The sequence below is a fragment of the Pogona vitticeps genome, chromosome 3 (assembly GCF_051106095.1).
Source record: "Pogona vitticeps strain Pit_001003342236 chromosome 3, PviZW2.1, whole genome shotgun sequence".
Classification (NCBI taxonomy): Eukaryota; Metazoa; Chordata; class Lepidosauria; order Squamata; family Agamidae; genus Pogona; species Pogona vitticeps.
The window spans coordinates 7,376,524-7,396,195 of NC_135785.1; the positions used below are offsets into that span (position 1 = coordinate 7,376,524).

At 45.2% G+C, this 19,672-nt stretch overlaps 1 protein-coding gene and 1 long non-coding RNA gene across 4 annotated transcripts in view; one reads left to right on the forward strand and one right to left on the reverse strand.

Annotated features, from left to right (window-relative positions):
• The window catches only part of FAM131A (family with sequence similarity 131 member A), an 84,943-nt gene that overhangs the window by 29,885 nt on the left and 35,386 nt on the right, over positions 1-19,672 (forward strand). The gene's annotated exons all lie outside the window — the stretch shown is intronic.
• Positions 1,573-4,755, reverse strand: LOC144587975 (uncharacterized). The gene is made up of 2 exons (XR_013543244.1): positions 4,485-4,755; positions 1,573-3,387 (listed from the first exon to the last, which is right to left on the reverse strand). It is a non-coding gene; the product is annotated as an uncharacterized LOC144587975 (long non-coding RNA).

The window sequence follows — 19,672 nt, forward strand, 5'->3', positions numbered from 1 at the left end:
GAATATGACCTGGAATGTGTGGTTTTCCTGCTCAAACGGAAACTTCCATCATCACTTGTCCCTGACTCTGCTGCCCTGGGGTCAACAAGAGTCACAGTATCAAGCCACATGTAACAGGAAAAACTCACTTCCTGTTATTACGTTTCCCCTCTAGACACGCTTTTCCTTCAAAGCTCTACGCCCAAGCAGTCAGACTCATGCCCAACCTAGGTTTAGGAGAGAGGACACCGGCCCACAGAGTTGTCTAATCCCCTTCTAAAGATGGCCATGTTCGTTACTATCAGTGCCAACGAGAGAGTTCTTTAGTTTATAGCTGTACGCTGTTACACGTCCTGAATCCCTGATCGGTCGGCACCTGTACATGACCCCACTTCTAGTAATAACAATAATAGTTCCAGACCATCAAATCCATGTTGACTGATGGGGATCCTTTCCAAGGCTTTCTAGGTAGAGAATCCACAGAAGTGCTTTCCTATCTCCATCTTCTGGGGGCACCCTAGGGAGGTGCAGCTGGCCCAAGGACACCCAGGCTGGCTCTCCTCCCAGGAGGCCTGGTGGGGAATCGAACTCTCAACCTCGGGAGCTGCCACCAGATATTTAATCAACCGAGCTATCCAGCCTGCTCTACAGTATTTCTAGCCGCATTGAGAAGAGAAAAATGTTTTCCTTACCACCTGCTCCCCAACAGACAATGATGTTCTACACCTGTCCTCACCCTTTCATCATCTCCCCTCTACAAGCGCTGATGTCGCTAATACTGTACCCTTCTTTCAAGGGGTTGTTACCTCAGTCCCTTCATCCTTCCGGCACTGCCTCTCTCCAGCTTTCCTGGGGCTACAGTATTCCTTCTGAGATTTTTTTGTGGCCCAAACAGCATGCGGTCTATTCTGAGTCCAGTCACGGATGATGTTTTCGTTGCTATTGTTGCTTATGATGGCAGTTTTATTCCCCGTGTGTTTTCCTCTAGATCCCTCACATAGACTTTGCTGTTTTCGCAGCCTCGAAACAGATATATTTTCCAAAGGCTGCAACGTGTAACTTCAGTGTGGCGTAGAAAGCAGTATAGAGGGTCAGCTTTTGGGGGGCGGCGGTGGAGGGGGAGTGGGAAGAAGGTGAGGGCTTGAAGTTGCGAGGGGCAAACGGTTTAAGTGTTCCCTGTGGAGATAGCCCTGATGCAGAAGTACGACATCTTGACAAATCTCTATAGAAGACGGTACAGATGTTTCAGCTCGTCGGAAGCCACCAGCTGTGGCTTTTTAAAGTTGTATATGATGCCTGTCTAGGTTCCTTTTGGAATGCTCTGGTTTTTTCCAGGGGCATTAAAAAGTTTTTTTTTCTCCTTCTCTCCCCCCCCCCCCTTTCCTGTTTGTTCCATCTTCTCTGTTAGGACTTAAGGCACTGGGGCTGCTCCCGGTTTCCTTCAGATTTCTCATCCAGAATGATTATTTTTTTTGGTTGCGCTGCTAGAGGCGAATTAAAAAATTCGCCACCCTCGCCTTGCATCCTAGCGACACCCCGTCAAATGGTTAAGGGTTTTGAGCAGAACTCAATTTCCTCATTTTTAGTGCTGTGTGTGTTTAGTCGTTTAGTCGTGTCCGACTCTTCGTGACCCCATGGACCAGAGCACGCCAAGCCCTCCTGTCTTCTACTGCCTCCCGGAGTTGTGTCAGGTTCATGTTGGTTACTTCGCAGACACTGTCCAGCCATCTCATCCTCGGTCGTCCCCTTCTCCTCTTGCCATCACACCTTCCTAACATCAAGGTTTTTTCCAAGGACTCTTTTCTTCTCATGAGATGGCCAAAGTACTGGAGCCTCAGCTTCAGGATCTGTCCTTCCAGTGAGCACTCAGGGTTGATTTCCTTTAGAACTGATAGGTTTGTTCTCCTTGCAGTCCAGGGGATTCTCAAGAGCCTCCTCCAGCACCACAATTCAAAGGCATCAATTCTTCGGCGGTCAGCTTTCTTTATGGTCCAGCTCTCACTTCCATACATCACGACAGGAAAAACCATAGCTTTGACTATTCGGACTTTTGTTGGCAAGGTGATGTCTCTGCTTTTCAAGATGCTGTCAAGATTTGTCATTGCTTTCCTCCCAAGAAGAAGGCGTCTTTTAATTTCAGGGCTGCTGTCTCCATCTGCAGTGATCATGGAGCCCAGGAAGATAAAATTTGACACTGCCTCCATATCTTCCCCTTCTATTTCCCAGGAGGTGATGGGACCAGTGGCCATGATCTTCGTTTTTTTGATGTTGAGTTTCAGACCGTTTTTTGCACTCTCCTCTTTCACTCTCATTACAAGGTTCTTTAATTCCTCCTCACTTTCTGCCATCAGAGTGGTATCATCTGCATATCAGAGGTTGTTGATATTTCTTCCTGCAATCTTAATTCCGGCTTGGGTTTCTTCCAGTCCAGCCTTCCGCATGATGTATTCTGCATATAAGTTAAATAAGCTGGGGGACAATATACAGCCTTGTCGTACTCCTTTCCCAATTTTGAACCACTCAGTTGTTCCATGACCAGTTCTAACTGTTGCTTCCTGTCCCACATATAGGTTTCTCAGGAGACAGATAAAGTGGGCAGGCACTCCCATTTCTTTAAGAACTTGCCATAGTTTGCTGTGGTCCACACAGTCAAAGGCTTTCGCATAGTCAATGAAGCAGAAGTAGATGTTTTTCTGGAACTCTCTGGCTTTCTCCATAATCCAGCGCAAGTTAGCAATTTGGTCTCGAGTTCCTCTGCCTCTTCGGAATCCAGCTTGTACTTCTGGGAGTTCTCGGTCCACATACTGCTGAAGCCTACCTTGCAGGATTTTGAGCATAACCTTGCTAGCGTGTGAAATGAGTGCAATTGTACGGTAGTTGGAGCATTCTTTGGCACTGCCTTTCTTTGGGATTGGGATGTAGACTGATCTTTTCCAATCCTCTGGCCACTGTTGAGTTTTCCAAACTTGCTGGCATATTGAATGTAGCACCTTAACAGCATCATCTTTCAAGATTTTAAATAGTTCAACTGGAATGCCATCACCTCCACTGGCCTTGTTGTTAGCCAGGCTTTCTAAGGCCCACTTGACTTCGCTCTCCAGGATGTCTGGCTCAAGGTCAGCAACCACACTCTCTGGGTTGTCCGGGATATCCAAATCTTTCCGATATAATTCCTCTGTGTATTCTTGCCACCTCTTCTTGACGTCTTCTGCTTCTGTTAGGTCCCTCCCATTTTTGTCTTTTATCATGTTCATCTTTGCGCAAAATGTTCCTCTAATATCTCCAATGTTCCTGAACAGATCTCTGGTCTTTCCTTTTCTGTTATCTTCCTCTATTTCTTTGCATTGTTCATTTAAGAAGGCCCTCTTGTCTCTCCTTGCTATTCTTTGGAAGTCTGCATTCAAGTTTCTGTAGCTTTCCCTATCTCCCTTGCATTTTGCTTCCCTTCTCCTCTCTGCTATTTCTAAGGCCTCGTTGGACAGCCACTTTGCTTTCTTGCATTTCCTTTTCTTTGGGATGGTTTTCGTTGCTGCCTCCTGGACAATGTTACGAGCCTCTATCCAAAGTTCTTCAGGCACTCTGTCCACCAAATCTAGTTCCTTAAATCTGTTCTTTACTTCCACTGTGTATTCATAAGGGATTTGGTTTAGATTATACCTGAGTGGCCCAGTGGTTTTTCCTACTCTCTTCAGTCTAAGCTTGAATTTTGCTATGAGAAGCTGATGATCAGAACCGCAGTCAGCTCCAGGTCTTGTTTTTGCTGACTGTATAGAGCTTCTCCATCTTTGGCTGCAGAGAATATAATCAATCTGATTTCGATATTGCCCATCTGGTGATTTCCATGTATAGAGTCGCCTCTTGTGTTGTTGGAAAAGAGTGTTTGTGATGACCAGCTTATTCTCTTGACAAAACTCTATTAGCCTTTGTCCTGCTTCGTTCTGAACTCCAAGGCCAAACTTCCCTGTTGTTCCTTTTATCTCTTGGCTCCCTACTTTAGCATTCCAGTCCCCTAGAATGAGAAGAACATCTTTCTTTGGTGTCAGTTCTAGAAGGTGTTGTAAATCTTCATAGAATTGTTCAATTTCAGTCTCCTCAGCAATGCTGGTTGGTGCATAAACTTGGATTATTGTGATGTTGAATGGTCTGCCTTGGATTCGTATTGACATCATTCTATCATTTTTGAGATTGTATCCCATTACAGCTTTTCCCACTCTTTTGTTGACTATGAGGGCTACTCCATTCCTTCTACGGGATTCTTGCCCACAGTAGTAGATATGATAATCATCTGAGCTGAATTCGCCCATTCCTGTCCATTTTAGTTCACTGATGCCCAGGATGTCAATGTTTATTCTTGCCATCTCCTGTTTGACCACCTCCAGCTTCCCAAGGTTCATAGATCTTACATTCCAGGTTCCTATGCAGTATTTTTCTTTACAGCATTGGACTTTCCTTTCACTTCCAGGCACGTCCACAGCTGAGCGTCCTTTCGGCTTTGGCCCAACCACTTCATTAGCTCTGGAGCTACTTGTACTTGTCCTCCACTCTTCCTCAGTAGCATGTTGGACGCCTTCCGACCTGAGGGGCCCATCTTCCAGCGTCATATCTTTTAGCCTTTTTTTTCTGATCATGGGGCGTTCTTGGCAAAGATACTGGAGTGGCTTGCCATTTCCTACTCCAGGTGGATTGCGTTTAGTCGGAACTCTCCACTATGTCCTGTCCGTCTTGGGTGTCCCTGCACGGCATAGCCCATAGCTTCTCTGAGTTACTGAAGCCCCTTCGCCACGACAAGGCAGTTATATCATATTCCCACACCCCTTCCCTCTCCCCCCCCCCTTCTTGACTGGCCCAGCAGCCATTGACAACCAGAAAGCTTCCTTTGGCGTCCCCTTGAATCACAACTGGGAAAAAGTACTTGGTGAGGGCATATCTCCAAGAACCACCCCCAGCCACCATGACTATTTTGAGGAAATCAGTGACAGCTCCCCCCCAAAGTAACTTTCCCAATGCAGGAGGAGATCCACCCCCCTCTACCCTAACCCCAGCCTTGCACCTTTTAGATGATGTTCTTTACGTGCTCTCTAGGTCTGACGTTGGTTGACCCTATGAATTCACAGTCTCTGAAAGGTCTTGTCATTCACAGCCCTACTCAGATCTTGCAAACGTAAGGCCGTGGTTTCTTTCATTGAGTCCGTCCATCTCATGCTTGGTCTTCTTCTTTTCCTACTGCCTTCAACTTTTCCCAACCTTATTGACTTTTTCTACACCCCCCCCCCCCGCAAAAAATAAATCTGTTTGGTCCTTGCACACAGGATGATCTTTTCCAATAGGTCTGGTCAGACGCACTTTGAAATGGACCGGCTTAAATCATTCCAGCAAGAAGGGCCACTGTAATGTGCAAGTTGTACAATGAGAATTTAGGCTGATGGTCCCCAAGGCGCCTGTGTTATGTCTCCTGCAGATGAATCGATAATGGTTTTCGCTGTCCTCCCAGACTATTTACAAAGTGAAAGAGGTACCCCCCTAATATCTTGGCACTGTTAGGTGTTTCGATCACTCCCCCCACCCCAAACTGGCTAACTCCAGCCCTAAATAGCTTGGGTCCAAGTTATCTCGAGGACCATGTCTGCCATTATGACCATCTCCCGTTAGGAGTCTAAGACCAGCAAGGAAGACCTTTCTCCCAGTCTCCCCATCTTCACAGGTTCGTCTGATGGGGGACCCAGGAGAGGCCCTTCTCTGTGGCTGCTTGAAGACTCTGGAACTCCCTCCCACTGGAGGCGAGGCTGGCCCCGTCTTTGCAGTCCGTTCCGCAGTCAGACCAAGGCCTCTCTTTCCAGGCAAACTTTCCGTGAGCGCCGAGCTGCCTGAGTGGGATTCTTAAATCGATGGTTGTGCCTTCCTGCTTTGAATGTCTGTTTCGCATTGCTTTGTTTCCCCCTTTCTCAGAGTGGCATTTGCTGGTTCCTTTTGAATATTTGACATACTTCTGGTTTTTAGCTTTAAATATTGTCTTCTAGTGAGGCAAGCTGCCTTGGGGTTTTTTTGTTGGTTGTTTGGTTTATTTTTAAAGGAGGAAATCAGGGTGTGTTTTTTTTAAAAAAATATTTGAAATAAATAAATAATAAATAAACAATATTTGGAGGGGGCCCAGGCAGCTTCTTTGAAGAGTCCCTGGCTGTTTTGTCGTACCTGAGTCCATCCACCCCACGAGAGAACCCACATCTCTTGAGAGTCTCCTCCGGGCGCTATGGCAACCCCAAAAAAAACAACTGCCCAGACATGGTGGGTTAGAAAATGGCGGCTGTTGCTGGTCTCTTTTTCCCCTCCTCCCTATCTCTCCCCCCCATTTTGTTTTGTTCTTGTTTACCTGGCATTGCCATTTAGAGTTCAGGCGGCTGCGTGCCTTTCCAGAAGGCAGCGACATAAAATGCAACGTCACCTATGTGCTTACCACCCAATGTGGCAAATTAGTCTTTAGGACCGTCCTCCATTAGGATGCTAGTCTCTCTGTTGACTCCAGAGGTATTTAAGCTACCTTTGGGGGTTCCTGCTGGACTCGATCCACCCCATCTTTTCCTCCCTAGCCAGCAAATGTTCCTTTTTTTTTCTACAGAGGAGCTTTGTAGCCGGTGTTTTCATGGCTGAATTTGAAAACCCCTGCCTTCTGCCTGCTGGTGGTTGGCTGGTTCTAACGGCTGGCCATCTTACTAGGCAATTCTGTAAGTCTGCCAGCCTGCAAGAGGACGAGCATGAACGAGAGCATGTAGCTCTTTGCCAACCCCACTGGACTAGTTACCGCTGTGTTTTTGCGTAAAAATCGGAATGTTGCCTGGCTCACAGTAGCGCTGAAATATTTTGAAGGAAAAATAGCATTTAGAACCAGTGGCGCTCTAGCCTCCGATTCCACTCCCACCAAATTTTTGCAGCCACATCATCTTCCGGCAGCTTTTGGGGTTCCACCTGTGGCTTGCTTCTGGGATGTATGGCACTTGGTTCCTTCATGTGTTCTCTCGTGCTTCATTTATGCTCCGTTATCGTTTTTACAGTTGTTGTCTGGATTGTGTGTCCGTGTTTTTGTTTTTTTCCTGTTTACTACCAGTGCCCAGACGGTTCCCTTCGGAACATATAAGGCCTAATAGAAATGGCTTGTTTGCATAATTGTAGCTTGTCTTCTGGACAAGCAGAGAGGAAATAGCTAGCAATACTAAAGCAATAAAAGAATTAAAAAAAATAAAGACACAAGAACGTACTACATGGAAGCTACGAGCAATAAGCAACTGCAGCAGAAAAATGCTTATATCCGTCTACCAAGTAATGGATTGATACAGTTTATGAACAGTATCTTTATATAGAAAGAGTAAAAAACACTCTCTTCTCTATACTACACTACACAGTTAATAGCAGATTAATACCAGTGCAACTGTCGTAGCTCCATCTTTTGGTATTTGTCCTTTTCTGAGAGACTCTAAATTCTCTGTTGTACTTCAGAGGAGTGCATGAGAGCCTCTGAGCAGAGAAAGATTAGAAGCCAAGATTCTACCAGGAAGAACTGCACCATTACAATAGCATTGAATCTGTTGCACAGGGAAGATTCTAATTCTCTCTCAGTTTCTCTCTAAAGGTACATATGCTGTATGGGGTCACCTGAGTAAGAAACATTTCCTCAAATCCTCTCACAGCCTGTGAGGCACAAACATGAGCTGTTCGCCAGCCCACCTTACAGGGTGGTTGTGCTAATAAAGGGACCAAAGTAAGGCAGAGACATGGGGCAATTATTTTGCTAAGGCCTGCAATTTTGGGGGTGGGTGGGGTCAGACCTAAGGACACACCCAGTGTAATATAAAATGCAAGGTCACTTCTGAGCATGTCTAGATGCCCACGTGTAGAAGCCATGAGAAGTCATTAATCCCAAAATCTACACCTGCCACGTTGGCAGCATCCTGTTCTGTGGAACTGCACACTGAAAGGATGAGTCTTGGAGAAAAGATCCCCAAACCCTGTGTCTTAACCCCTGAGGCCTGATGACCTTACTCACCGCTGGCAGAGATGCTCTAGCTCTTAGCTGCTGTAATCCAGCAACATCTGGGAAACATCTGGGGAATATGCTGAACAACATTTAAAAGAGGTAGATTGAGAGCAGAATGCCATTCAAGTGTATTTAGGCATGAGACCCACACTGGAGTCATTTCAGTTTTTCCCTCAGCGACTAGGCATAAGATTACAGTTCTAGTTCTGAGACTGGCTGAGCTCACATGATTTAATATTCCTGTATTAAAAAAAGAAGATCTGCAAATAGAAAGCTTGTGTTTTGGTGAGAAGGACTCTAGCCTAGCTTTCTTCGCGACTTGCTAGTTTTAATATTTTCTGCATGAAATATTTTCTTTCCACTGTGATTTTTTTAATGCACAGAGGGGTATTTGATCTCATGAGCCTCCTCTCCTACAATAGATGAATACCTCATGGGCACCCAGACGAGGCGAATCTTGTGCCAGTGGTGTGGTAGTAAATTCAGCAGACATTCTTCATGATAATTCCCGATAGCTAACTCCGCACACGCATCAAGGAGAGTTCAAAAAGGCAGGAAGTTGGGTTGATCTGTATCAACAAATGAGGAGCATGTCTTTTGTAAAGTGAATGGCTCTTAACAGCCGGTTCAAGACCAAGCCATTCTCAAATACTTTGCCTCACAGAAGGTCAAACTAGCAAGGATACGTTATTCCAGGCGTGAATTTTTTTTCTTCCTCACAGCTCGTATGAAGACTGTAGCCAAGCTGAGAAGGAATAAAGAAACATGAGGGGGCTAGCTGGGTGCCTCATAGTCCCTCAGTCCTGTAGTTGTCTTCCTGCAATTCCTGCTTCCATGACACACAACAGGGGCCAGCAAATAATCTTGAGCCCAACATGATTGACACCCGAGGTATCCTATGCTGCATCCTGCATAGGCATCCTTCAGTCTCGACAGACTATGGTAACATGCTCTGAATCGAGGCGTGTCCTCTCCAGAGCATGAAGCCCGGGTAAGGTAATATGGAGGATAGGCTGTTACCCAAGCAGCAGATCCCCCCTCTCCACATTGCTGAAATGGTCCAATGGAAAGGCAAGAGCCAATACAACTGGTTCCAGCAACGTCGCAGGAGTTGGCAGAACGACACAAACTGCCTTCGGGACTCCAGCTCCAGATTTTGCCTCGAGGTTAACTCCTGAAGCCTTTTCCATGAGTGGATATAGCCACAAGGCAGTGGAGGTTTGAAATCGGAGTTTTCCTTCTCCTATGCTGCAACAAGGTCTAGAAAAGACTAAGCAAGCCAGGTCGTGCACATGAAGGGGCAACACGGCATACCTGTTGTACCGAGGATCCGGGCCCCCTCTTCACTTGGCCCCCGAGGGGCCCTGCGGCTTCCTCACTCCCACCCCCTACCCCGGCTCCTGCCATGGCCGCCTGTGCGGTTCCCTTGTTATCGTCCCTCCTGTGCTGCGCTGACGTCAGTACAAATCCAGGCCCGTATCCTGGGAGAAATCGGTCCATGGCGACTGGTTGCCATGGAAATACACCTTGTTTCATGCTTCCAGTCCCAGTCGGCCTTCTAAGAAGCCCCTGGCTGCTTGCTGGGCAGGGAGGGGATAAACCTGAAAGGGTCAGAGGAGAAGACAGGGGTGCACTTTATTCATCCATTCATGAATTTGTTTGTTCATTTCCCCCCTGAGGACTTGGTCTTGGACATTGCTTTGGGGGGGGGGGGGACACTCAGAACTGAAATCTACTCTGTTCAGTGTGTGTAATTCTGAAATGAATATCAAAGGAAGGAAGGAAGGAAGGAAGGAAGGAAGGAAGGAAGGAAGGAAGGAAGGAAGGAAGGAAGGAAGGAAGGAAGGAAGGAAGGAAGGAAGGAAGGAAGGAAGGAAGGAAGGAAGGAAGGAAGGAAGGAAGGAAGGAAGGAAGGAAGGAAGGAAGGAAGGAAGGAAGGAAGGAAGGAAGGAAGGAAGGAAGGAAGGAAGGAAGGAAGGAAGGAAGGAAGGAAGGAAGGAAGGAAGGAAGGAAGGAAGGAAGGAAGGAAGGAAGGAAGGAAGGAAGGAAGGAAGGAAGGAAATAAATGGGGAGAACAGAAGAGATCATTAGAAAGGCTAGAGATGCCCTGCGACACGGCTATGTCCTCTGACAGAACAAGGATTCAGTGTAGATGCTGTGGGCTTCCATACATCCTCTGCTTCCTAGGATCTCCTCCTGAGGCAACTATCTCACTTTGCCTAACAGTAGAACTAGCCCTTGTGCAGACAGTCACTTCCTAGAATCAGAGAATTATGAAGTTAGAAGGGGCCTGTAAGACCATCAAGTCCAACCCCCTGCTCAAGGCAGGAATCCAAATCAAAGAAGATCTGTCAGAGAAACCTGACAGTATTTCTCTTGAATACCTCCAATGTTGGAGTGCTCACCACCTCCTGAGATAATTGTTTCCCTTGTCGTACTGCTCTAACAGTTAAGGAGTTTTTCCTGATGTTCAGCCTAAATCTGGCTTTCTGGAGCTTGAGCCCCCGTTATTACGTGTCCTGCACCCTGGGATAGTTAAGAACAGAACCAGCCCCTCCTCTGAATGACTGCCTTTCAAGTATTTGAAAAGTGCTGTCATATCACCCCTCAGCCTTCTTTTCTCAAGGCTAAACATGTCCAGTTCTTTCCGTCTTTCCTCCAAAAGCTTGGTTCCCAGCCCCTTGATCATCCTTGTCGCCCTCCTCTGAACTTGTTCCAAATTGTTAGCATCCTTCTTGAAGTGTGGTGTCCAGAATGGACACAATACTCAAGGTGAGGCCTAACCAGTGCTGAATAGAGGGGAGCTAGCGCCTTGCGGGATTTGGAAACTATACTTCAATTAATGCAGCCTAAAATAGCATTTGCTTTTCTTGCAGCCACGTCACATTGTTGGCTCATATTCAGCTTGTGATCTACAACAATTCCATTTTTTCTTGGTGTGATAGAAGAAATATTATGTGTGGGTTTTCTGGGTGAGGAATGGTCCAGTTCCAAAAATCCCAAAAGCCACAGAGCTTTCTAGTTAATCTTTCTTAAGGCCAAACTGGGCATGAGAGTAGACAGTTATAAACCAGTCTGCTCGGATTTTTGCAGAAAGGAACCAGATGACGGGGTTATCTCTATCCAGACTGTGCCTAGGGAGGTGGGTCGCAGCTCTTTCCTTCAAGAATTATTCCTACAATGAACATCTTCCTCCCCTTACTGTTTTCCTTGTGGACATATATGTTTTTCCCTGGACTGCTTTAGAGGGGAGGAGGTGAAATTCATTGGGGGGGGGGAAAAACTAGAGATGGTGACAGGGCTGAATCCTCACAGCTGCTACTGTATTTGTAAAAGTTTAAAGCAGTTGGGCGGCTATTCATCTGACTCTGTTGTCATGTCTAATTTGCCCCCAGCTCTAAGTACAGTACTTAAAGAACAAAAATATTGTGTAGGCAGATCATGGGAAGAAAATGATCAAGTATTTAATCTGTTGCAAAGCCCTGGGGAAATAAAGAGTAAGTTGCAAAATACCCAAGTTTGGAAAAGTTCCTTTTCGATGATAGTTTCTAGAATCTCAGAGCTCGGCGCAGATTTTTAGAAAGGTAGTTGGAAAAAATGATTTTTTTCGAGGTCTGCAAAATGCTCATAATAAGAATCCTTTAAGAAGGAGGTCGCAACAGACTGGAGCAAGTTCAGAGGAGGGCAACAAGGATGATCAGGGGACTGGAAACCAAGCCCTAGGAGGAAAGATTGAAAGAACTGGGCATGTTTAGCCTTGAGAAAAGAAGACTGAGGGGAGATAGGAGAGCACTTTTTAAAATACTTGAAAGGTAGCCATACATAGGAGGAGCAAATCTGATTCCAGTCATCCCAGAGTGCAGGGCATGTAATAATGGGCTCACGCTACAGGAACCCAGATTCAGGCTAAATATAAGGAAAAAGTCTTAATTGTTAGAGCAGTATGACAATGGAACCAATTATCTTGGGAGGTGGTGAGCGCTCCAATGCTGGAGGCATGCAAGAAAAAATTGCACCGCCCTCTGTCAATTCTGCTTTTATTTAGATTCCTGCCTTGAACATGTATAAGACTATATTTTTGTCTAAAATCTTTAGACTAAAAATTGAGGGTCGTCTTATACACTGAAGTAAGCTGAGTCTAGAACAAAAACAAATGGAGTGGAAAGCAGGGATCAAAGCAATTCTGCAGCGCTTTTATCCCTTTCCCCCTACACTTGCTAAGCCCCACTTAATTTTGGATTAGAAAAGTCTTATACATGGGGGTATCTTATACATGGAAAAATATGATAAATCCTTCTCTCCTTGGGCCCTGGGCCCTCCTCAGGAATCTCTGTTAGCTGACAGGTCCACGGACATTACAAACTGCAAAGGAACCCCCAAAACAAAACATTGCATGCTTGTGTGAAGTTGGAGCACTAGTCTGGATTGTGCTAGCCAAAAAGATGTGCCATTCCATTCCACCCTCCCCTTCCACCTGTTTTTCTGTCCCCTCTCCTCCATCTGCACCGAATATATTCAATCCTTTTCAGGCTGTGTGGGATTTTTAATCTCCTTGGGGTTTTGTGATTTCGGGTACATCTGTAAACACTTGATTTTCTCCAGATTTGCTAATATCTCGCTTTTGTTCAACAATAAGGCTTGTTCTGACTCCATAAGTGACACTGCTTACTTCTGAATGTTGGAAACAGAGGGAACGTTGATTTGCTCTCCTGCGCAATAGCATAACGATCATCATAATGATCTCCGCGCTTCTGTGTGTGCATGTAGAAGATATTGTACCTAGAATAACTGAAGCTTCACATCTGTGCAGTTGTCTCCCCCTTTGGTCCCCCATTTCTTTAAACACACACACACACACACACACACACACACACACATCAAAGATGAAAAGGAACAAATAAGAGAAACAAACTGGGAAAAATGAACCACATTTGCAAGGTATTTATAAAAGAATGGCCGGAGAGGGAGGAACGATGGATGCCAGAGTGCCTGATCCAGGAAGTGGCCACGACTTCCCACTTTTGAAGGGGCCAAAAGGGCTTCCGGCTTAGGCGAAAAGTAGAAAGGATGCAACGTGCAAGGTTGCTGTTATGCTTTGCTGTGTTTTATTTTCAAGGTGGTACGATAAGTCCTGTCTGCAGGGTGGCAGACATTTGCTATAAAAATCTAGGTGGGAGGCTTAGTGAGAGCAGCTGGCTAGGCAGAAAAACACCACGGCCGTTTGTCATGGATTTTGTAACATGCCAAAGTGCACTGCCACATATTGGCAACCAGGAAACTACTGATGTCACAGCTTCTGAGCAAAGACAGAGCAGCTGAACACTTTAATGGCACACAAGCATCCTTGACTCTTGTTTTTCGCTAATTGCCTTTGGAGAAGCAGATCTCTGCTTGTTTTTAGAGATCTAGCACTTCCAGTTCCTATCGAAGGAGCACTGTACAGATACCACAGGCCGCCAGAAAGACGAATGAGTGGGTGTCAAGGCAAATCAAGCTTGACCTCTATCTGGAAGCAAAAAATGACTTATTGCGCTTTAGGCATATCACGAGAAGACAAGACGCCCTGGAAAAGGCAATAATGCTGGAGTAATGAAAGCCATAGGAAAAGAGTAAGACTGAATATGATACGAATTGGTTCCTTAAAGGAAGCAACAGGCTGGAGCTCATAAGAGCCGAACAGCTCATAAGAGCAGCAGTAAGTTGCAGTGGGCTCTGCCCAGTTTCTTTGTAAATAAAGCAAACAGGCCACTTCCCCAAAGTTCAAACTATGCTTTTAAATGTATGTAGTGCTAATGCTGGGATAAACGGCTGGTTGTTAATGTTGAGACCCATTTTTAGGATAACATACTTTCACAGTTACCTTTCTGGGAAGAAACCCCTCTATGGAGGTGCCATTTTGTTTGGGACAGGAATACTTGTTTGGGAGAACTCAGTCCTTGGGGTTCTGCAGGTGCAAAACCCAAGAAAAATTAGTTTCTTGGATTAATAGTTCAGCCCGCATAGCTGACTGAAAGCATTCGGCAGCTGTTCCATCTTCCCCCAGAGCTAGTTACTGGTAACTGATCCCTTTTTGAAATAGCGTAATTCATTTCATGAACAATAGTCAGAGAATTCTGTTGGTGGTTCACACTTGTGTTATGTCCTGTCAAGTCACTTCTGACCCTAACAGGCGTTTCCAGGTATGTGCGGGGTTCAAGTAACCATTGCCACTCGCCACGGAGTTTCCAGGGCTAAGTGACAATTTGAACCCAGGTCTCCTGAGTCCGTAGTGCCTCTCCATTTAGACTTACACTCAGTGGTAAATCGCCAAGGTGCTGAGAGTGTTCCTGGGGGCACCCAGGAATGCAACCAGCACCTTGTTAAGGAGCAACAGATTGTAACCAAAGCTTATACAACATTCCTTACACAAGTGTAAATCACCACTAAGATTCTGGTGTGTCATCATTAATGGAGGGATATCTCCTGTTTCCAATATTGGCTCATGCTATATTTGATGTTGTAACCTTCTGCTCTATTGTGGCTGTTGAGGAAATGGTGTGGTGGATAGAAAGTGTGTGTGTTTTTAGGCCCTGCCATACCATTCTCTCTCTCTCTCTCTCTCTCTCTCTCTCTCTCTCACTCTCACTCTCACTCTCACTCTCACACACACACTTTTGTTATGTTAAGAAAGGGGAAAAGTAATTAGTTACTTTTGTAAAATTATAATGTTAACAGTAACTAGTTACTTGGGGCTTTTGAATTGCAGCAATAACTAATTACTTTTTTAAAAAAAACTGATCTTTTGTTTCATAATGCAAAAAAGGGAGGGGGGAGGAAAGGGAGAGAGAGAGAGAGAGAGAGAACATGAAAGGGAAGCCGAGAGGCCACTTTGTCAAGGACATCTTGCTGATTCACTGACTGCAATTAGGGCTCCAGAACCCAGCTTGGGTCCCTGACTAGAGCTGTATTGAGCTAGGCAACAGCATGTTCTTCACAGACCCAGTCTGGCCCTGATAGCAGATCCATGATGTCATCCGTGATATTCCCTGAAGAGAGAAGATGGATGTTTATAAAGCTCAGCAGATCTCTGGGGAAATTTTGCAAGAACCTGTTCCCTAAACATGAGATCCCTGGCCTCTCTTAAGAGATTCTTCAATGCACAGTTAAGTTTCGATGTTCGCTGCCACACTGCAAATTGCAATGATGCTCACCAGCAACCACGGTTAGAAGAGGGACTGGCAGAAGACAAGTTCATTACAGAAACATGAGAAAGTTCCTTTTCTGCACTACAGTTGGGGGCTTCTGAGAGTTGCTAGTTGCGAGCTCATTAGGCACTGTAGTCCAAATACGGTAACCTTTCCAAGTTTTGGTCCATCAAAAAGACTGATTGTTGTGGTTTCTAAACAGAACCTCTGCATCCAAAGGCCGTCTTCCCCCGAGTCTTTGAAGAGCAGCTGTGAAGGGCAGGAAAGGAGTGAGGTCTGTGTTCTGTCTTTCTGAACTTCCTGGAGGAAATTTATTTATTTATTTATTTATTTGATTTATATCCCGCCCATCTGATAAATCTATACCACTCTGAGCGGCTATCCTAGAAACTCCTTGGTGACTGGCAAACAGAAAGCTGGACGAGATGTTCTTTCAGTTAGATCCAACCATCTTCCTCTTCCTTATGTTGCAAAGGGTATTCTCAGGCCCGCTGGTTTTTCTGCTATGTGCAATTCCGCCAGCCCATTCTTTCTCAGCCATACAAGCATTTGCAACACCTCCCAGGCAAGCATCATTTGCAGCCATCTGTACTTTGTGTATTGTCTCCCCCATTTTCGTAAACGGCTTTGGAGAAAAGGAAACCTTGTGTAAACCTCCCAGCAACCATGGACTGCTGGATAGAGCTCAGTGGTTTAGAGCACTGGTTCTTAACCTTTGTTACTCAGATGTTTTCGGACTGCAACTCCCAGAAGCCTTCACCATCAGCTCTACTGGCTGGGGTTTCTGGGAGTTGCAGTTCAAAAACACTTGAGTAACAAAGGTTATGAATCACTGGCTTAGAGGTTTGGAGTTCAGTTCCTGACTCTGTCTTCTTGATGGGGGCTGGACTTGATGATCCACAGGGTCCCTTCCAGCTCTGCAGTTCTAAGATGATGAGGATGAAGACAGAGAAAACCAAACCCTTGGTAAGAACTGGAGCTCTCTAGGTAGATTTGGTGCTTTGTGGTTTTTTTTCTCTAGAACTTCCTCCTGGGCCTTTTCACGAGAGCCGAGCACAAAGAAATTAAAACGCTGACCAGTTTTCCAGCGCTAATCCTGGAGGCAGGCGGTGCATCACGGCCTCTCCCAATCTGAAGACATCCTTGTCCAGCAGGCTGAGGCAAAGAGGTAGTCCCGAAAGCAGCCAAATCAGGGAGCTGGATAGGAGACAGATTGAATTTGTATTCAATGTGAAAGGGATTGTCACTCTCAAATTGGCCTTCTCAGCCACACTAGACGTTGTTCCAAGTCCTCCATGCAGAGCACATTAGTCTCTTGAAACTTAAGGATCTCAAGCTTCTTATTGTGCCATACAGTGGTACCTCAACTTCTTACGAATGTCTCCACTTGTGAACGTTTTGAGTTGCAAATGGCTCCGTACGCAAAATGTTGCTTCGACTTGTGAACGGAGCCTCGACTTACGACCAACGCCCCCCCACCTTTCCTGCCCTTTTTTTTTTGACCTAAGTTCATCTTAGGTCAAAAGAATAAAAAATTAAAAAAATTCAGCCCCTAGTGGTAGAGTACGAATTAACCGGCTTTGCATTAGTTCCTAGGGGAACTAATGCTTCTACCTATGAACAGTGCCTCGACATATGAACAAAAACAGCAGGTATGGATTAAATGGTTTTCAATGCATTCCTATGGGAAACCTTGCCTCAACTTACGAACTTTTTGACATACGAATGCCGTTCCAATGCAGATTAAATTCATAAGTCGACGTACCACTATACTCTCTTTGTGAGTCTTGAGAACATGGTAGCTGCTTTCACAATTAAAATAGTGTTCACTAGAATCCTCATTCTTCAGCATCCATGCTGGGTGGGGCTTGGAACCAATCTCCCCAGATATGGGGGTCCTACTGTACATTCATCTATTTTTTACTTAGAGTTTGGCCATGTTATTTTTTTTTAAATTACAACTCCCAGAATCCCCCAGCCAGCATGGCCAAGCTCTGATTTTGAACTCCAGGCGGTGTAAAGTCATTTTTTCCTCTTTTAATTCTTACTTGTGGAATCTGTAGCAATAGGGATATCTTTCATCCTTCTTTCGTTGCACCACAAAGGGAAGTAATGAGAGTCTGAATTAGTAGCAAGCCACCTCCACTACAGTAACTAGCAGAAAAATCAGTCAGACACCATTTCATGGTGAAAAGAAAGATATGTGTTTTACTTACAGCTTTCTGGAGATTTCACAAAGCATCAGAAGCTAGTAAAAAGGGGGGGGGGGCACATAAAAGAAGCAAAAAAGGTCAACTGGATTTCTTTCTCAGGCCACTTGGCTGAGAAAGTTCCATGCTGGAACTTATCCATCATAGTAACAATAACACTTCAGGGACTTAACACGGAATAAAAAAATTAATAAAGCATGTTAATTAGGAAAAGCAAGAGGAGGAATCCTCTGAGCCCAGGAATTGGTCAGAGAGAGAAATAAACAAACAGGCATGTTAGTTTTCTCTATAGGGTTGGGTTTCATGCATGTTGTCACAAATCTTCAATATTGCTGTCTATCATGTTGTCTTCACAACAACCTGGTGAAGTGGTTCAGGCTGCGAAAGAGTGTATGCGCAGTGTCTCAGCATGTGACGGCCAGCATCTCCCAATGAGTTTCATAACTTCTAGGAGTTTTGAACCTCAAGTGCCTAGCCATCTAATTCCTCTATCCCATGGCACTTGTTCCTTTACAACACGGCAGAAATAAGGTCCTGATTACCTGCCCTATCGGCAAAACTCCTCTTCCGCGCCTGGGTGTGCCTCCCAGCTAGATGATCGCCATCTTCTGTCTTGTGTTCTCGTCTCTCATCAGACTACTCCTTTCCAATCTATCCCGAATTCCAGGGTCAAAATCATTCATTTGTTTTGTTGCTCTGACAGAAGGAGGTCCATTCTTATATCCCTCCATTAGCAAGGACATGCTGATGGGAGTAGGCCGTTGGTGAAGGTTGGATGAATGATATGGTTTGTGCAAAAAAGAAAGAGAGAGAGGGACGTGTGTGTGAATTCTTGCCTAAAACATGTGGTGAGCTCCTGGAATAATGGGCTTAAAAAGCCAAAAAGATACGAGGCCAATACCTAGCTTGCGACGGGATATTCAGTGGCTCCGTGGTTCCGCATCAAAACTTCCACATTCAAATCAACAGTGCGGCCTCATCTGGAGTTTTTAGTGTGTTGCATCTTATCCTTAACGGGAGTGGAGTGGAGGATACAGAAAGGGTAGCGATTCTGCAGACCACGGGGAAGCTACCTGCCTGAACGCCTCTCCCTCAAAACGTCTGCCCATCCCACCTGCACCTTATATACGAGGATGCTATATGAGTAGCATTCCTGAGCGAGGGCCAGGAATCTGCTACCCGAAATTGGGCGAAATCAGGCGTTTTCTGTCCCTGTCCCTCCTTCGTTTTGGGAGACAGATTGAAATCTGGATTCTCTCTCTCTCTCTCTCTCTCTCTCGTGCCTGTTAACTGCTGTTAACTGCTGCCTATGATTCTTCTGTTCTCTACTGAATTTTTTTCTAAGCGTTTCTTTTTAGTGATGGTGATCCTGATTTTTATGTTTTTTTTACCTTGTCTTATGTCAGCTTTATTATTGCTTCTATGTGTTTATATTATGTCATTTGTAGGCCAGTCAGTGGTCTTGCAACTTGGTTGGTTGGGATCAATCAATCAATCAATCAATCAATCAATCAATCAATCAATCAATCAATCAATCAATCAATCAATCAATCAATCAATCAAATAACTGAGTCATGGTTAATATGCATCCCACCAAGGGTATTCTAACATGCAGTCCTCACTATCTGGAAGACTTACAAGTTGTCAGCTCCTAAGGCAAAGGCGGGTTTCATCCATAATATTATCAAGACCTAAGGAACATCACCCAAACGAAATTGTGACAGTGCAAACTGATCCCTAGTTTCGTTAATTATTTACTTTCTACAATTGGCACCATGGTGGCCATGCCATTTTAAAACTGCTGAGTGATGTATCCTCGAAAGAGTGCCTAGAAGTTAACAAAAGGAGGCTTAATGGCCCCCTCACCACTTAGCGATGTTGTTCCTGATGGCCTTTGAAAGGTGCCATCCTTCACAGCTGGGGAGGGAATGGAAACCCGAGAGTGTCAGAACTTGGGTTAAAGCAGACCTAGGAAGCTGCAGATCCAAGGAATTGCAAAAGATGCTCCTTTTAAAGGAGCTTGCTTGTTTCCAGGAAGAGGTGCTCACACACGATTTCTGTAAATATATTATCAAGGCAAGACATCAAACATCTCTGGTGCTCTCCAACCTAAGTGGAAGAAAATCTTGTTAACAGCCGCCCCTGGGAATTTCTCATGCTCCCAGGGAACTTGAGTGGGTGCATAACTGCATATATATTTGATGTTTGGTTTAGGGCAGCAGCCTTAATTACATTAACATGAGGATTCAGAGTCATGCAGAGAAGCGGAATGG